The 20,395-nt window shown below is 41.8% G+C and overlaps 1 protein-coding gene across 2 annotated transcripts in view; it reads left to right on the top strand.

The window, feature by feature from the left end:
- LOC125466536 (MORN repeat-containing protein 1-like) overlaps positions 1-20,395 on the top strand; it is a 185,610-nt gene that overhangs the window by 100,521 nt on the left and 64,694 nt on the right. The gene's annotated exons all lie outside the window — the stretch shown is intronic.

The following is a 20,395-nucleotide window of genomic DNA, read 5'->3' as shown; positions in this document are numbered from 1 at the left end:
GTACGTAAATCTGAGAGAGTAGTTGGGGGCCTAGGTATATCTTTCTAGCACAACATAGCACAACATGTCCTATGCAGCACTGGAGCATCAGTCTAGATTCTTTGCGTGTGTCTCTAGAGTTAGAGTTGAACCCTGTCACTTAGAGGTGAGAGTGCTATCCAGAGTCATTTGAGAATGGTTACATCAGTACTCCACCAGAGGAGGACTGTGGGGCCCAGGGCATTTTACTTCAGCAGGAAGACAAATCCTTCAGGAATGAAAGGAAAAAAATTGGGATAAACAACTGGTATGGTAATAAGCAGCTTTAATATTGAATGGATGATTATTTTCAGACATTATCAGGCAGAACACTCAACTGCAGGAACAGTAGAAGATTATATTCCAGCAACATTTCCTATGCAGAAATAGTCAAATAAACAAACAGAATTTTGATGCTGTACTGTAAAATTTTATTATTCTCAATGCGAATCAGTTCAGGATTTACAATTTCCTACTGAAGTAAACGGGACTTGTGCCTTTAAAAAGCAGAAAAGATGAATTATGAAACATAGGACTCCGCCACAGAGTCAGTCACCCTCTGAAGCAGTGTAATAAATTCCCCAGAGAGAAAGACTGCCATCTGTTAGCCTGTCATTTTCCATAACGCCATGTGGCAGTTTTCCAGACGTCTCACGCAATGTTCTTGTCTGCCTTCCCTGACCTGGCACAGTAGGGCCACAGGAGAAAAGGAGCTTGCAGCAAAATGACTGACTAATCATTTCCTGCTGTTCTCACCAGGAGAGCAGGATTAGAGGTAAGGAAAGCATGCCGTATCTACACTGTTCCATTGCAGGTGGTAAAAAAGCATGATTTTTAGAAACAAAGTTTTTTACACTTACATTCATTTACATATATATAATACATAAATCCATGTGTGTATAAAATGTTCTAACATATTGAGGCCATTTGCTGCACAATAAAGGTAGAAGGCATTATTTCATTCTTGAAATTAGGACTTTACTGGCAAAGCCAGAATTTATTGTTCATCCCTAATTGCCCTTGAGAAGGTGATTGTGAACGTGTTTTCTTGAACTGCTACAGTTCATGTGGTGCAGCTCTTCCCCCTCCCCCCATCCTATTAGGGTGCGAAATCCAGGATTTAGATACAGTAACAATGAAGGAATAAGCAACATATTTCCAATTTTGGAAAGTGTGACATTTGGAAAGGAACTTGCTAGATGTGTTGTTTCTATGTATTTCTGCTCCTATTCTTTCAAATGGTGGAAGTGGCAGGTTTGGAAGGTGTTCTCAAAGGCGCCCTGGTGAGTTGCTGCAGTGCATCTTGTAGATGCCACACACAGATGCCATTATGCATCAGTGGTAGAGTGAATGAATGTTTGAACTGGTGAATGGGGTGCCAGTCCAATGACTACTTTGTCCTGGACAGTGCAGCTTTTCTTTGCTGATTTCCAGTTAATTGGACACTATTCTATCTCTCTCCTCTCTTGTGCTTTATAGATAGTGGGCAGAGTTTGGGGAATCAGGAGGTATGTCCTTCACTGCCAAGTTATAAGTTTCTGGTCTTGCAGGCAAAATGCTTAAATAGCTGGTCCATATAATTTCCTGGTCAATAGTAACGACCAAGATGTTAAGGATGGGGATTTCTGCAATGGTAATGCCATTAACCGTCTTAATTTTCTAGTGACAAGTGGTAGGTTAGGAATCTGCATATTAATTACACAAGGTGCAATAATTCCCCTTAAAAGGAATCTTTCTGATGGCTTGTAAGAGTCTCATCTCGACACCCGAAACTCAGTTAAAAAATGCAAATAGTTGCTCCTGATGTGGAGAAAGGCCTCACTCGATTTCTCACATTCTTCGTCCAGATTTCTTACTTTAGCCCACATTATTCAAACGCGTAAAGATTCTGCCCACAGGGTCTAAGGTCAATCAGGGTATGACATGTAGAATATTGCAAATGCTGAAAATCTGAAATAGCAGAAAATACTGTAAACATCCAGCACCTCTGGAAGCATCTGTGTTAACTCCATTTCACTCACCTCCGCAGATGCTGCCAGATCTGCTAGATATTTCCGAAATGTTATGCTCTCATATCAATTAGATTTTATAGATAGTAGGAACTGCAGATGCTGAATAATCTGAGATAACAAGATGTAGAACTGGATGAACACAGCAGGCTGAGCAGCATCAGAGGAACTGGAAAGCTGACATTCCGGGCCTAGACCCTTCTTCAGAATGTCACAGTTCTCTTTCTGTCTCTCTTTTGAAATGTAATGTTGAGAGTATTTTTTAAGGTATGCAGTTTCTCTGTATATTCAAAACCACTTACTTTTGAGAGAAAGGCTTGAGAGAAGAATTATATCAACAGTGTTATTATTCATGTCAGAAAGCTAGTGTGCCTTCCGACCAAACAGTGGGCCTATGAACTGCTCAGCAACTCCAAAAGAAATGGCAGGAACAACAGCAACCACGCTACATAGCCTTCATTGATCTGACCAAGGGTTTTGATTCAGTCAGGGCAAAGACCCTGTCAAAGGCTGGCTATCTGAGAAATTAATCAACATTCTTCAGCATCTCCACAACAAGAAGTTGGCAGTCCTCACTGACAGTAATATGTCAGAGTCCTTTTAGGTCAAGACAGGAGCCGAGCAGGAATGTGTCATTGTCCCCACCCTTTTCTCTATCTTCATTGCTATCATTCTTGATCTGGGCAAGGACAAGATCCCCAGTGGTTTGGACATTATCTACAACAGGAACGGAAAACTTTTCAACCTCAAACAGTTGAAATCCAAGAGGAAAACAACACCAACCTCACTTGTGGAATGTCAGTATCAATTGACAACTTCATCTCCTCGCTCTTGGAGGAGAATCCTCAAACTTCACTAATGTCTTTGGAAACCCTGCCAAAGAATTGGTCTCAGACTCAATCTCAAAAATACTCAAGTCCTTTACCGATGCGTCCCAGGGCAGTTTTGGTCCATGCCTCCATTAAGATAACTGGAGAAATCCTCTCAATGTGGACAACATTCCCTACTTGGGGAACTACCTCTCATCTAAGGTTGATATCAATGCGAGATTCAACATAGCATCCAATTTGCAAGCGCTGCCTTTGGGTCCGTCAGGCTGAGAGTCTTGATGACCATATTAGCATGACTATGCTAATAACAAGATCCTTGTGTAGATGACAGTCTTCCTTCTGACTTTTCTGTATGGCTTTGAAACTTGGACTATGTACAGACACTACTTCAAGGCCTTTGAGAAGTACTATCATTCCTGTTTGAGATGGATTCTCTCCAGCAGCTGGGACAGCAGGCATACTAACCTCAGTATCCTTGGAGGAACTAATAGCACTATCATCAAGGCCATGATCATCCAAAATCAATTCCACTGGGCCATGCTCAGAATGTCTGAATTCTGATCACAAGCGCAAATCTTCTTCAGCCAGCTCAAGGTACGCATTGAAGGAAATGAGGACAAGGAAGCAGTCAAAGACTCCCTGAAGGCTTCCCTCAGGAAATGCAAAATTGATGTGAAATTCATGAGAGACCCTTGTTCAGAAGAAACCAACTTGGAGGAACCTCCTGTATGAAGGGACACAATTCTTTGACAGCACCCATTAGCAAGAGGAAGTATGGAAAGGGAACGGGAGAAAGGTATGCCTATGAGCTCAAGACCAAGGACCAACCCCATCTCCCAGAAACACCTGCCAAATCTGTGATCGGAGATGTATCTCTAGGATCATGTTTCTCAGCCACACAAGGACCCATAGAACCTATGACTAGTGACACTGAATTTTCTAGGTAAACAATTGTACCCAATTATGAGCAACAAATTATTTGAACAAGAAATTTGTGACCTCATTCTATTGTTAGTTGTTTTAATTTAAAAGGGATACAAGTTAAGACCCAATTTATAGAGGAGGAAGCAGATCTTCTAATTCTTTAACGTCAGAATTTGTGACTCAACCAGTTGTAGTAGTTAAGTTGTGTGTGATCTGAATATCTTTTTTCAATATTTAATTAAATAGAAAAATGATTGTACTTGGAAAAAACTTTCATTGCTACCCTGAATTATCAGCTCAGTATTGCAACAAGCCTAATCTACCATAATGTGTAATATGTGAGTGACTTTTGAAATGAATGCCCTCAGTAACAAAGTGACACACTCTATTTCACCAGTTTCTGCCTCCCATGCCTGGGCACTTTCCAGACTGGAATTTCCAAATGGGACAGAAAGTGAGAAGAAAATTAGCAGAAGTGAATCAGCTTAGCATAACTTCATGGTTAATACACTTAAAGCATCAATTGACATTGAACAGGTCATCCTCTTAGCCTGACTATTGAGGGAGGTAATAGACCTTAAGAGGGAGGAACAAAACACTGAAGAATAAGAGGATTAATGCAGTCATTTGAAAATGGAAAAACGTATTGTAATTTATTGGCCCCTAAATTGTAATTATTTCAAAATCTCTGCCTTGTCACTTGACCTTACTCATTTGCAACATTTCTTTCCCTGAGGGTATTTTATAAGTTGTAGCCCATAACCAATGCAATGACACCATATCCTGTTTGGATTCCTCCAATTATTTAATTCTAATCATTTCTGTTTAAAGAGTGATTTAGTTTTATTGCTGCAGTCTGGGGCTCACTGCTCCTGCTTCCTAAGCAAATTAGGTATGCAGAAATTGCTGGCTGTCAGATCTCTGACCATATACAGGAGAGATGCCAACCTCAGCACATTACCAAGAGTGAGATTTTATGAGGACAAAGATCGAGGAGGCTTACTAAAACCATTTCATTCCATCAAAGCATTAAGGCAACAGTATTTGCATATTACGTAGAATCTCACTCAAATTCTCCAAGATTGAGCAAGTCCATTATTGTCAGTACCTTCTTAGTGATTCGCAACTAGGGAATCATGCACTGCCCAAAATTAAATAACCTAGTCCACCCCTCCTATCCAGGCAAGCTCACTTGCACCCTGGGACCTGAACTTGATTATTTTAACAGCTTCATATATGTACCATATGTGGCATTTCACATGAAAAATTGGAGGGTGTGAAACTGTAACCTCTAAAGTAAGAGATGAGTGTGACAAAAACGGAATATGAAAATGCTCAGCGAGTCAGATACCATCTGTGACAAGAGAAACTAAAGTTAATGTTTCAGGTTGACAAGATTTTATTGCAACTGGAAACAGTTAGCAAGGTTGTAGATTTTAGGTAAATACAGAGATAAGGAAATTCAGGGGGGTGGAGGAAAGAACAAACTGGAAACTCTCATAATATGGGAGACAGGAGATAGTAAACGATGAAAGGGATAATAGTGTTTAAGAAGTAGATGATAATGGAACAAGAAACAAGAAGGGGTCTCAAGGATGTAAAGCAGTGTCATCTCCAAAAGCCGCTGTCTGAAAAAATGATCAGTGGATATAATCTGATATTAATGTTGAGTTCAGAGACTGTAAAGTGCCTAATAAAAAAGATATGCTATTCTTCCTCAAGGTTAAGTTGAGCTTTATTGGAACAGTATCAGATACTAAAGAGGTTAAAATGAGGGTGGGGCAGAGAATTAAGATGACAAATGATCAGAAGCTCAGTGTCAGGCTCACAGACTGAACATAAGTGGTACCCAATCTGTGTTAGGCTCCCTCAGTTTAGAGGAGACCACATCATAGGTACTAAATATGGTATAATAAATTGAAAGAAGTATGCAGTTTTGGCTGGATTGAGCGTTTGGGCACTGGACAATAGGAAGGGAGGAGTTAAAAGCGCTGATGTTGCGTCTCCCAAATTTACAGAGGAAGGTGCAATGGGGAGGTGAGGGGGTGATGGAATGGTGAATGAGGAGTGGCCCAGAACATAATAGAAGGAATAGCCCTTTTGGAATTGCCAAAGAGGAGGCAAAGGTGCATTTGATAGTGGCTACATTGCTGGAGTTGGCAGAAATTTCAAAGCATGATCCATTGAATGTGGAAGCTGATGGATTGGGTCATAAGGACAAGCAGAGCCTGATCACGATTCTAGGAGAAGAGGGAATGTATGAAGGTAGACTTGTGGGAAATGGCACAGACACAGTCATGGGTCTTTTTAACTATGGGGGAGAAGAATCTTGGGTGAAGGAAACAGAAAGACATCAGAAACAGTGGTATAGAAGATATCATCATCAGAATAGATGATATGGAGAAACTGGAAGACTAGAATGAAGTCTTTACTGGTCGTAGATGGGAGAAGTAGATCCAAGGTAGCTGTGGGAATGAATAGACTAATTGCGAATATTGATCCAGTGCCCATCCTCAGTGATAGAGCTGGAGAAGCTGAGGAAGAGAAAGAAGCTGTTACTTATTTATTGACACTTGCCAATAATGTAGTAAAACACAGTGAAAACCTTCAACAGTCACCACAATCCAGTGCCATTTTGAATAGTTTTAAGAATAAAAAGGATAAAAGATAACTGAAAGAGAGTTTTGAGCACTGAGCTGGCTCACCAATGACACCGGGGCCAAGATCCATCCTACGCTGCCTCGCTGTTGCCAGTGCTAGATCCACTAATGTTGAGGTCAGCACTCATTAGGTGCCATCTCTTCACTGCTGGACCTACATCAACGACACCGCTGTCAGGTCCTGTGCTGAACCCACACTTGGCCTGCAACCAGGACTCCTTGGCTCTGCTGCTGTCTCGACAATGCTAGGAGTCCCCGCTACAGGCACACCTTGCTACCATCACTGCAGCCACTTCCAATGCCAATGCCAGGAGTCCCCATTCTGAGCCTACTGCAACCAGGAGCCTCTGGCTCGACTGCCAGACCAGGCTGCTGCTGCCGTCTTGACAAGAGTCCTGCTCCGGCCATGGACGGACCATGTGGAAGTGAGGGATAGTTGAAGTTGAAATCTTCCAGATCAGGCTAGAGCAATAAGTCCACTGATGTGGTCACCAACGTACCAGAAACAGGAATGGGACATGAGGAATGTATTGCTTTTAGAAATGGGGCTCTAGATACAAGACATCATTTGAGAGGTTAATATGCATCAGTTTTTATTGTGCCAGACTTCCTGTTGTGTACAATGGTTGAGGAAAGCTTGCAATTGTTACTTTTGATCTTTAATGCAGAAATGTTCAGTAATTCATATTTTTACCACCATTCATGCAACCCAACATGTATGAATTTATCATTTAATTAAGATCTCTTTTAAAATGCAGTTTGATGTTTTTCCTGATTTTCTCCTACCAATCATTTCTGGGCAGCAGTTCTGCTTCCTCAGCATTGCACTAGAATGTAAGCCCAGATTTTATACTCATAAATCCAGAATCTTCACACTCAGAGGCAAGACTGCTCCACGCAACTAACTGCACATTAATAGTAACTGAAAGAAGTCAGAATGTTTCAGATGAGAAAAGTTGTATTCAGATGACTTTTAGCACAATGTTTTGCTGCCAATTCTATTTAAAAGTCAGACAATATCAAGAAGGGAATAAAATTTGTTTTTGGTATAAACAGATCACACTGTACAGTTTTTGATTCATTTGCGTATTTTAGAATATGATGTGTAATCTTCCTCTAAAGAATGATTACTGTGAAGATGATTAAAATCTTTTTGTTGGAAGACATACATGTAGGCAATGCACTACTGACACATTTGGTTCGCAGTACCACTTGCTCGATAACTGTCTAATATAACAATTATCGAGTGTATAAAAACTCATCTGGTTCACTAATGTTCTTCAGGGATAGAAAACCCACCATCCTTGCCTGATCTGCACTACTTGTGACTCCACACCCACAGAAATGTGGTTGACTCTTAACTGCTCTCTGAAGGGATTGCGAGAACCAATCAGCTCAAGAACGTTTAGGGATAGTAAATAAAAGTCAGCCTTGCCAATCTTGCCCACAACTCATGTCAGCATAAAAACATTATTGCCTGTTTGCCCAGTCTTAATGCTGCTATGTCTTGCTACACCAAATCACCAGTTTTGCTTTGACAAAGACACAGCAATATCCCATAGCCCAATTCCACCTGTAATAGTTGCACTAACTTGACTTTGCATGGCTTATCCAAAATACAATATCTGCCAGCCTGATCTAACTCAAAGGTCCATGTTAGCAAATTGTGATCATAAATAATGGGAGAGTTTCTATTGGTTATTTTAATCAGATGTGTTAATTGTATGTTTAATTGAATTCAGATAGTGGGTATTAACTGGGGATTCACTCAGGCTCATACAAAGATATTTTTTAATCAATCTGTTTGGATGTTGTTATGGCACACCTTTGAGCAAGTGGGACTTGAACCAAGACGTTCTACAATCATTTATAAAAAGGCTATAACTGTAGCTGTGGGATTGGAGGTATCTGATATTTAATATATGTCTTTGTACATAAAAGCTTGTGAGTGTACAAAAATAGGTTCCAGTTACATCCTTCACCTTGGGAACCATTCTCTGCTACTATGTTACAGTCAGACAGTCGAACAAATGTGTGTCGACTTCTGCACTGTTATTGTGGGAAATCTTTAATATAAGTGGAAGTGTAAGGGAAAATTCTGAAACCAGACACAATACACAATATCACGAAGTGTGAAGCTGGATGAGCACAGCAGGCCAAGCAGCATCTTAGGAGCACAAAAGCTGACATTTCAGGCCTGGACCCTTCATCAGAGAGGGGGATGGGGAGAGGGTTCTGAAATAAATAGGGAGAGAGGGGAAGGCGGACTGAAGATGGAGAGAGGAGAAGATAGGTGGAGAGGAGAGTACAGGTGGGGAGGTGGGGAGGGAATAGGTCAGTCCGGGGAGGACGGACAGGTCAAGGAGGCGGGATGGGGTTAGTAGGTAGGAAATGGAGGTGCGGCTTGGGGTGGGAGGAGGGGAGAGGTGAGAGGAAGAACAGGTTAGGGCGGCGGGGAAGAGCTGGACTGGCTTTGGGATGCAGTGGGGGGAGGGGACAAACTGGGCTGGTTTTGGGATGCAGTGGGGGAAGGGGAGATTTTGAAGCTTGTGAAGTCCACATTGATACCATTGGGCTGCAGGGTTCCCAAGCGGAATATGAGTTGCTGTTCCTGCAACCTTCGGGTGGCATCATTGTGGCACTGCAGGAGGCCCAGGATGGACATGTCATCTAAGGAGTGGTAGGGGGAGTTAAAATGGTTCGCGACTGGGAGGTGCAGTTGTTTATTGCGAACCGAGTGGAGGTGATCTACAAAGCGGTCCCCAAGCCTCCGCTTGGTTTCCCCAATGTAGTGGAAGCCACAACAGGTACAGTGGATACAGTATACCACATTGGCAGATGTGCAGGTGAACATCTGCTTGATATGGAAAGTCATCTTGGGGCCTGGGATGGGGTTGAGGGAGGAGGTGTGGGGACAAGTGTAGCACTTCCTACAGTTACAGGGGAAGGTGCCATGTGTGGTGGGGTTGGAGGGGAGTGTGGAGCGGACAAGGGAGTCCTGGAGAGAGTGGTCTCTCCGGAAGTCAGACAAGGGTGGGGATGGAAAAATGTCTTGGATGGTGGCGTCGGATTGTAGATGGCGGAAGTGTCGGAGGATGATACGTTGTATCCAGAGGTTGGTGGGGTGGTATGTGAGGACTAGGGGGATTCTCTTCGGGCGGTTATTGAAGGGGCGGGGTGTGAGGGATGTGTTGTAGGAAATGCGGGAACACAGTCGAGGGCGTTCTCAACAACTGCGGGGGGGATGTTGTAGTCCTTGAAGAACACGGACATCTGGGATGTGCAGGAGTGGAATGCCTCATCCTGGGAGCAGATGCGGTGGAGGTGAAGGAATTGGGAATGGGGATGGAATTTTTGCAGGAGGTTGGGTGGGAGGAGGTGAATTCTAGATAGCTGTGGGAGTCGGTGGGCTTGAAATGGACATCAGTTTCTAGCTGTGATAATGGGAACTGCAGATGCTGGAGAATCCAAGATAACAAAGTGTGAAGCTGGATGAACACAGCAGGCCAAGCAGCATCCCAGGAGCACAAAAGCTGACATTTCAGGCCTAGACCCTTCATCAGAGCTCAGCCCAAAACGTCAGCTTTTCTGCTCCTGAGATGCAGCTTGGCCTGCTGTGTTCATCCAGCTTCACACTTTGTTATCAGTTTCTAGCTGGTTGCCTGAGATAGAGTCAGAGAGGTCCAGGAAGGTGAGGGATGTGTTGGAGGTGGCCCAGGGAACTTGAGGTTAGGGTGGAAGATGTTGGTGAAGTTGTTGAACTGTTCGAGCTCCTCTTGGGAGCAAGAGGCGGCGCCGATACAGTCATCAATGTAACGGAGGAAGAGATGGGGTTTGGGCCAGTGTAGGTGTGGAAGAGGGACTGTTCCACATAACCTACTTTCCCCATCCCCCTCTCTGATGAAGGGTCTAGGCCCGAAACGTCAGCTTTTGTGCTCCTAAGATGCTGCTTGACCTGCTGTGCTCATCCAGCTTCACACTTTGTTATCTTGGATTCTCCAGCATCTGTAGTTCCCATTATCTCTGTTCACAATACACAATACATATTTTCTCATTCCCACCTTTACTAGTAGGCTATTAAGACATTCAGAAGCTTTTGTTGTGTCACAATGGGTCATTAATTAGGGTGATTATAGGACAAAGGACTGCAAGGTCACCTCACATTATTGCATGCCAGCTTTCAATGCAGGTGAAATGAATTTATGAAAAGAATCACCTTCCACTTATTGAGTGTCCTATGTCAATATATAAAGGAGAGGACTATGTGAACATGTCACAAGTCTGTAGTTAGGCTTGTTCTTACATGCACTAAGCTGTTGTTGTATGTAGCAGTGTGTTGGAGAGTAACAGAACAGATTTTGGAAAGGGATGCCAAGACTGCCTTCATTGTGTCATGACTAGGGCACCAGACTCCAAAGCAGTGTCATGTTGAGGTTAATGTTCCTGACATGCAGTCTTGCAAAACTAACAGCAACTGCAACCTGGATTTGCTAAAGCTAGCAGGTAGGAAATCTACTAAGTACACACCTTCCAGACAGTTAGTCTCAGAAAGGTTTCTTGAGTTTACTAATTGCTGTGCTATATCAAAGTCATTTAAGTGCTGCTGATATGCTGTGACTGTTTTGAGCCCAGAAGCAATGGTTCCCAGCATTTCAGTATTGCCTGGGGATCTTCAAGAGTTCAAAATGAATCTCCAGGACACTCTGAACAAAAATACAGTAGGGGGGGAAAGTAAAATACAGCTTTTAAAAAAAAGTGTCTGTTCTTCATTTTTATTTGAACAGTAATTTCATAATTTAAAAATTTTAGAGATAAATGAGAGTAAGGGCTGCTATTCAGATAACTAAGATTCATTTTCTAATTTTGAACATCCAAAGACAAGACAATTGAGGAAAATGTGCTTTGAGATGTGAGATCATATGATGAAATCTCCAAGAATATGTTCAGTGGCCTGCTCAGTCAGTGACTTGAGTATTATAACGTGTCTAGTTCTAGTTATCAAGGAAACAGAACAGTTAATTTGCAAACATGTCCCACAAACAGTAAAATGACAATGACTAGATAATCTACTTGTTGAAGGAATAAACCTTGGTCAGAACACTGGGGAGAACACAGTCCTCTTGTACTATGGAATTTATTTTTGTATGCCAAGACAAATTGGGCATCAATTTAACATCTCATTCTAACAACAGCAGTCCTGGTAAGTTAAGAAGTGAACAGCCCTCCAGAACATAGTCCCTACCAGCAGCCCTTGCTTCAACTATGAATTACATTCACCTGAGCACAGAATTGTACCCTCTGGCTTGGGCGGAGAGTAGGGTAAAGCATCTGTAATCTTCAGACATTAAAATAAAAACATTGTTTATGTTTATTGGAGGAAGTAACCAGCTAGGGTGGCTCTAAGCCCCACAACACTAAAGTGAATGTTAACACCTCTGTGTCAACCAGTTGTACATGGGCTGGTATATGCAGCTGGTAGAATTCCAAAGAGAGCATTTGATAAAGTTCCACAAAGAAGATATGATGCTCAAACTTGGCTACAGATAAGAAATTAAAGGATTTTCTTTTATTAAAAAAAAAGCAGCAGTTACTGGAGAGGTAATGTAGGGTTTGGGAGAGGAACTGAGGGAGCCACCACCCCAGAGCTCAGTATTGTGATAGTTACTCTTCCTAATTGACATCTATTTCACTTTGATTACAAAACTCAATGTAAGATTGTTGATAGCAACAAACTAGACAGAAGAGTGAATTTGGAAGACGCAGCCCCAAAAATTAATAGTGAGCCAAACTAAAATAAGCAAATAGGTTAAATTATGAAGGATGGAATATAATTTAGACAAATAAAGCACATCTGCACATGGGAATTAAAAATGGAAATCATGGCATTCATATGACAAGAGCCAAAGATGAAACTGAGAGAGTTTTAGGAGTATGAATTTAATGTTTGGTATATGTTTAGTAGCAATCAAGAAAGTCAATAAGATGCTGAATGACATAGGAAAATGTTAAAATAGATATCAGAGCAAGTAGTAATCAAACTATACAGTGCTCTGGTCAGTCAGTGACTCGAGTATTGTAGTGTGTCCAGTTCTTGTCATAAAGGAAACAGAGCAGTTAATTTGCACACAGAAGCCACAAACAGTAACTATGACAATGACCAGATAATCTATTTATATGGCATTGTTGAAGGAATAAATCTTGGTCAGGACATTGTGGACTACACCGTCCTCTCGTACAAATAGCATGACAGAATTTTTTTTATCTACCAGAATAAATTAGGCATCAATTTAAAACCTCATTCCAAGGGCAGCAGTCCCAATAATATAACAGTCCTTTAGCATTACATTTAAGTGTCCTATGTTTTCACTGCTCAATGTCTGTGCTCTGGAGCAAGTTACTGGTCAAAATGCAATTAGAGACAGAAAATCTGACTTCCACTGTATCATCTATCGCAACACATGTATTAAAAACCTATCACTGACACTCTTGAATATGACAACATATTGAATAGAGAGTTATTGCTTTTTGCATTCTCTATTCATCTACAGTGACACTACAGTCAAGAAAGCACAGCAATGCCCCTACTTCCTCAAAGCTAAGGAAATTTGACATGTCCACAATAACTCTTACCAATTTTTATAGATGTACCATAGAAATTATCCCATCCAGATGCATCACAGCTTGGTATGGCAACTGCTCTGCTCAAGACAGCAAGAAATTAGAGTTATGAATGCTGACCAAACCATCACACATAGTAGCCTTCCATCTTTCGATTCCATCTATACTTCCCGATGCCTCGGGAAAGAAGCCAACATAATCAAAGACCCCTTCCACACTGATTGTACTCTCTTCCACCCTCTTCCATCAGGCAGAAGGTGCTAAAGTTTGAAAACATATGCCAACAGATTCAAGAACAACTTCTTCTTGGCTGTTATCAGATTTCCAAAAGGGCCCCTTGTTTATTAAAGTTGATCTTTCTCTGCACCTTCTCTGTAGCTATGAACTAAGTTCTGCGTTCTGTTCTATACCCTGATGTAGTTATGTAAGGTATGATTTTCCTAGGTAGTATGCAAATCACGGTGGCTCAGTGGTTAGCACCGTGACACCTCAGCACCAGGGACCCGGTTCGATTCACTCTCGGGTGACGGTCTGTGTTGAGCTCGCACATTCTCTCTGTGTCTGCGTGAGTTTCCTGGGTGCTCCGGTTTCCTCCCACAATCCAAAGATGTGTAGGTTAGGTGGGTTATAGGGGGATGGGTCTGGGTGGGATGCTCTGTGGGTTGGTGTGCACTTGTCGGGCTGAAGGGTCTGTTTCCACACTGTAGGGATTCTATGAATACTTTTCACTGTACCTCAGTACATGTGACAATAATAAATCGAATCAAATCAGATCCTCTTGCCTAGTTCCTGCTACCTTACATTACACTCACTTCTTTTAAAATACGTCCTAAAATTCTTATAATGGAACTGCACCTTTTGACTGCCACCTTAAACCCTGTTCAGTTTTGGCATTAACCTCTCAGTCTGGTTTTCTCCCCACTCCTTAAATGACACACTTTGAGAACATCTTCCTGTAAATGACTAGCTCTATAGAGAATCAGGTTGGCTGATATTGCAATTTGCTGAGTCAGTTCTGCAAAAAGCCAGTGAACATATGTAATCTTTTCAATTCACCTGCTGCCCACAGAAAATAGAACTAAAGAATTATGTGAGTGTATCCTTGCAAAGACATTGATGCAACTCCAGTTCATGCCTGTAAAGTAACACATTCACAAACTTCTTAAATCTTGGTGAATGTAGCAGTTACTGGCAGGCTGAATCCACTGGGACAATAACCGACATCACATCAATGCCTTCAGCAGTTTATTATCTACAGGCACAGACTGTTTTCCGTTCTCCCACTCTCACTAGTTTGATTGACTCCCATCTCGTTCAAGCATGAGGCTGTGTAATTGCTGCACTGAGTCATTTCTCGTCGTAATTTAAAAATATTTTAAAATATTTTTAAAAATTTCTTTCATTGCAATTCCAATGCAAGTGGGCAGCCTTGTAATGTAGCGAAAGCGGCAGCCAAACTGCACACAGTAAGCTCCCACAAACAATGCAATAATGAGTAGACAATCTGTTGTTAGTGATGCTATTGGCAGTTGAAGAACTGCCCAATAGACCTGGATGTCAACTGTTCTGCTTTGCTTCAAAATATTTTACAAAATATTACTAAATATTTTGAGAGGGAAAACAGGGGCCTCAATTTAACATCACATTCAAGCAACTTACTTCGTATCTGGTGGTAACAGCAATCTTGTGGGTGGTGACTACGGTTTGGAAAATCAAAGTTATAATGTTGTTGTCATCGCTCGACTCCAATGTTCACTGTTAATGTTAGCTGTCTGAAGATGACAACAAAATGGCACCCAGACTGTAGAAATTTAATTTTCATCACCATCTCTGAGAAAAATCAGGTGAACGATAACTCAGCCTCCTGTTAATAATGGCAGCAATGATTATTCTCTGGTGTTTGGGGACTAATCTGAAAGTTAAGTATCATTTTAATCCATACCAGAGCCATCAAAAGAGCTATATTCATCAAGTACTTGAAGGCAGCTAATTTGTAACCAGAAACGTACTGACCCTGGCCAGAGGGTGTGTTCATAATAAAACAGTTGACATTCTTGGCATCAGAAATATTACATGACAGTAAGTTTGATGTGGAGGGGAAGAAAGCGGAGAAGGCTTCTGTCCTTTTGGGTCTTTTAGGAACTTAACAGATGCAAGATGAATGTTCTGCCACGTGCAGGCAGCAGGACCATGGATTTGCTGCACTCACCTTGTGACACCCCAGCCTGTCAGCACCGAAGGAGTTTAGCTGCGATTATAATTGGACCGTACAGTAACTAATTTCATTATGGTGTTGGCTTAGCAGTGGAAGAATTCCCTCATGGAACTACAATATGTCCTCATTGAGATAATAAATATTTAACATAGGAATATTGTTCCTTCATATAAGGGGAGTGAAGAATGATAGAAATGTATCCTGTCCTGAACTGACACCAGCTTGGGAGAAGGGAGAAATTCTGATTTTGGCTGCCTCTATTGCCTCAATCACAAGTGATCCGATTTGTTTGTGTCGGTGTAGATCTCGATGCTTTCTTTGTAAATGGTCAGCATTTGATTTGCAAAGCATTTTTACAGAATGTCAGTGTTTTTCAGTCACTGGCTCCCTTCCCTGAATGAATGGGTTGGGAGCTCAAGCCCCATAACTGGCCCCATAGCATAAATCCAACTTACAAATACACACATCACTGTGAGAGTGCCACTTTGTTGAAGGCACAGACTAAACATTAAACCACATATTTACTGGTACCATAAATGAATGACACATTGTGCAATTCACATTAAAATTGATTCTGATCCCAATACTGTAAAACTGGCAGCAATCTAACAACCCTTTCCCAATATGGACAACGAGGCCTGCCTTTTGGCATGGTTAAAATGTATTGTGATGCTAACAAATGAAGACCAAGGACCTCTCTATTGTCCGGCCAGTATTTCTCCCTTAGTCGACACTAGCGAAAGCTATTCATTAATCTCTTTCAACAACAACAAAGTTGCTGGAGAAGCTCCGCAGGTCTGGCAGCATCTGTGAATGAAAAAACAGAGTTAACATTTCCGGTCCAACCCTTCCTCAGAACTGATGGTATGTGGGAGAACGTCGATTTATATGCAGAAAATAGGGAGGGGAATGGGCTAGAGAGTAAATGATAGGATAGAGCCTGAAGGGAGAGGAGATAGACAAAGGTGTTGATCACGATCTGGCTAGGAGGATGAATAGTTGTTAATGGGGACAGTTAGTGACTGGAAAAGGACTTGGAAATGTTAGTTCCAATATTGCTCTCCTTTCCAAATGTCTAGGACTTGGCTTATCATCGCAATAACTTGCTCAGTCAGAATGACAAGCATAGAGCATCAGGCAACTCACACAGCCCAAACACTGGCACCTGATCATTGTGCCCAGAATCACATAAATGCTGTATCATCAGTGTAATAACTGGTGCTAATGGCTGCTGGACTGACTATCGACCTATTCGTTCAATCATGTCCATCAAACAGACTGGTAAATGATGGATGTAAGAGAAAAGATGTCTGTGAAAGGTCAGTGTCAAAGCTCTGAAGGACCATTCAAAAATGACTAATTCCAACAATGCCTTATGGAAAAGCTGTCAAATTTCAATCAAGGAGCAGGGATCAGTGCTGGGTCCCTCACAGTTCGTGATACAAATAAACGTGAAAATGTGAGGGAAATGATAAGTTTGTGAATGACACAGATTGGTCAGGTGGTTGACAGTGAGGAAGAAGGTCTTAGGTAACAGGAAGATGTAAATGGATTAGTCAGATGGGCAGATCAGTGACAGATGGAATTTAACCCTGAAAAGTGCAAGGTGATGCACTTTGGAAAAAGTATCAAGATCAGGAAGTGCTCAAATCAAGGAAATGAAAACATTAGTGGAAGCACTTTGAAGACCTTTTCAATCAAAAGTTTATTGTTGATGAAAGTGTTTCGACTCCATTCCACAATCTCCAGGTTGAGATATGCTCTGAATTCCACCAATGCCAGTGGACGTGATGAATGCCATCATACAAATGAAGATCAGCAAAAGACCAGGAGGTAATGGAATCCTTGCTAAAATCGTTAAATACAGTGGAGAGCTGCACGTTCTCATTCTACAAATCTGAAGGGAAGGCTAAGTGCTGCATGATCTAAAAATGCAACGATTCTGACTATCTTCAAGATATGAGGTGGGGGTGCCAGTGTTGAACTCGGGTGGACAAGTTCTGAAAGCTTGTGTTTTCAAATAAACCTGTTGGACTATAACCTGGTGTTGTGTGATTTCCAACCTTCAATAAATCCAACTGTGGAAATTACAGAAATATCTCTCTGCTGCCCTTTGTAGAAAAGATCATTACAAACACTCTTCAGAACTAACTCATTACACCTACTAAAGAGCTATACCTGAAATCTCAATGTGAGTTTAGTTCATCAAGAACATGTACTGCAGTGGTTCAAGAAGGCAGCTCACCACTATCTTCTCAAGTGTAAGCAGGGATGGGCAACAAATGCTGGCCAGTTAGTGATACCCATGTCCCATGAGTGAAAAGGAAAGGCATAAACAACATGATTTTCAGTTTGTTAGCTATGAGCAAAATGTCACAAATAACTTCAACCTCTTGTGGTATTTTTGAATGACAAATGCCTTTTGACTAAGTTATGAGAAACTGTGGAACATTCTGCTGAAGTATGGATGACCTCCAAAATCACTATGCTTTGCCTGCTTCGGGATATGCAAACAGTGATCCATAATACACCCCTCCAAAGTTAAGATAGGAGACAAGTAAGGTTGTATCATTGCCCCAACTCTCTTTTTGATCTTCCTAGCTGCTATATTCATTCTAACTAGAGACAAACTCGCTGTTGCAGTGCAGATTATTTTTTGAATGACAGGAAACTATTTAATCTCAGATGTCTCTGACAAAAAACTGAGAGACCCTGACTTCACTCATTGAGCTCCAATATGTGAATGATGCAACAGTAAGTGCTTTGATGGAAACGAAACTCCAGAAAGCATCAATGTACTTAATTAAGGCATCTGAGAAGCTGGGATTGACTCAAAATTCAGTAAGACCAAAGTGCTCAGTAACAAGCTTCAAATGCACATGGCCTGGCCTATTTGAGTACCCTGGAAGCTTTTCTTTGAAAAAGGCTAATATTGATGAAGATATCCAGCATTTCCAGCTGAGCAAGTGAGTGTTTGAAGATAGCGGCGTTAAAACTGAAATCAAGTTCATGATTCTTCCATGTAGTCATGATCAGTACCTTACCGAAACATGGACAACACGCAGGAGGTGCCTCGAAACACTGGAGCCATACCATTATCATTGCCTGTGGAAGATCCAATTTAGCAAGTGGATGAACAGTTGCACTAATATCAGTGTCCTGTGACAAACAAGCACCATAAGCAGTGAGGCTATGGCCATCTGCCATCATTGTTCCATAGGTCATATAGTTCAGATGTCAGATATTAGGCTCCCAAAGTGGGTGTTCTCCTCCCAGCTCAGCCAGGGCACACACACCAGAGGAAGGCACAGGAAACACTTCAAGGATGCGCTGAATATCAATGTGAAGAAATGTGACATTGATATCAACTCATGGGAAACCATCATCTGCAAGGGACAGCCAATAATATTCATAACTGAGACAAAAGTATCTTGCCCGAATGCTCATTCTTCACATAAAAGCAGTGAGTGTTGAAAAGGTATTCACTAAAGGGAAACAAATGCAGAGAATGCTGGAGAAATTCAGCAGGCCTGGCATCATCTGTGGAGAGAAAAACACAGTTAGTGTTTTGAATCCAGCATCTGCAGTATTTTGCTTTCATTCTTTGGAAGAGTGTCTCAAAGGTAAAGTTGTCCTCGCACATCTTTACATCAGTGCTTTCCAGAGAAGACAAAAGGCAAGAATCCTGGCTGATTTTCCCCTCTCTAATACAGGCTTCTATTCAACCCTGACAGATTTGGTTAAATTAACAGCAAGCAGGCACCAGACTAGATCGGGCCCTCCTTGTCTGTATTGTTTAGAACTTGAGGCATAAGAAACTGTGTCAATCAAACCTATGACTGATGTGGGTGAGTAAGTCAGTGTTGGAGTAGGGGCAGTGCACACAAAGCATTAAATGGAGCCCTCAGCTCAAAAGCCAGGTCTCATTAAGGTGTGATGGGGAGGTTAATAGTGCCCTACCTTCTAAATCCCCTGGGATCCCACATATCCTGGCCTTGTTTTAATGACCTCCATTATCTAGCTCATCTGCTTTCTCTTTTATTATTCAGTCCTGTTTTGTCCAATAATCCATTGGGGCCTCAATTTCACCAGTGCATATCATACTCCCAGCTGTGGCCTGATCCCATGCAGTCTTCAATGGAGGGCATTGAGGCTTGAGGATTCCAGAAATACTGTGTTCCCACAGGCAGTAATGAATATTAGCTGTGAAATCAGCAGAGGAGCAATTTTGAGACCTGCATCACCCTTAGCAGTTTCCTGTTGCTAGTTTTCTCCCATCTCTCCTCAAAGTGCTGGCTTTGATAGGTTAGTTTGGTTTGACAGGTCCATAACTGCTCTCCAATACCTCAGTTAAGTGCCCATTCTTTATTAATGAGCATTAAAGAATATGTTTCAATGGCCAGTCAACCAGAAGAGCATCACTGCCATCCTGACGCTTCGTCCTTGTACCAAGTACCAGTTCCAAACAAAGGCCCCTGGCTGATCTATTGCTGTGTTCTGCTGATGGTCCTTCTATCTGAAACATGAACTCGATCATGCACTCTTCATTGAGGCTGTGTGACCTGCTGAGGGTTTCCAGCAATTTTATTTAGTTTCACGTTTCCGTCACCCGTGGGCCTTTACACTTTCATTTCCTCCCCACACCCTTGTCACCCACAAATTTTCCACCTTTGAACATCCATGGTAAATTAAACTGCCTCATGCCAACCATTAGTGTCAGTGCAGCCTTAAAGGCACTGTGTAAGTATTTGCTTACTTTCAAACACTCAATTGTTTTGATGTTTCCACTCCTCACCTTAATGTTCTCCACTGTGACAAAACAGTCCAGTTAAGGAGATGGAAAATATGACAGGTGTATGGATTAGCTCATAAACAGCCTATAACTATTTATGACCTATTATTAGCCACCACATCTGTGAATTTTATGGTAATTGTCACACTGTACTCGCCAGCCAGGGAGTTCCTGATGATTTAGTGCCGTCTTCAGATATCCTATTCAGCTTATCAGCATGTAATAATTGAGAGGGTAGTAAAAGTATAATTAATTGACATTTTGCTCCTGGAGAGGTCAATTCCCGTGTCCTCATCCCTGCTGTTCTGAGTCTCGTCCTCCTGCCTGTC

This window comes from Stegostoma tigrinum, chromosome 28 (genome assembly GCF_030684315.1).
Source record: "Stegostoma tigrinum isolate sSteTig4 chromosome 28, sSteTig4.hap1, whole genome shotgun sequence".
Classification (NCBI taxonomy): Eukaryota; Metazoa; Chordata; class Chondrichthyes; order Orectolobiformes; family Stegostomatidae; genus Stegostoma; species Stegostoma tigrinum.
The sequence above is the reverse complement of the archived record's forward strand: the minus strand, read 5'-3'. Positions and strand labels throughout refer to the sequence as shown.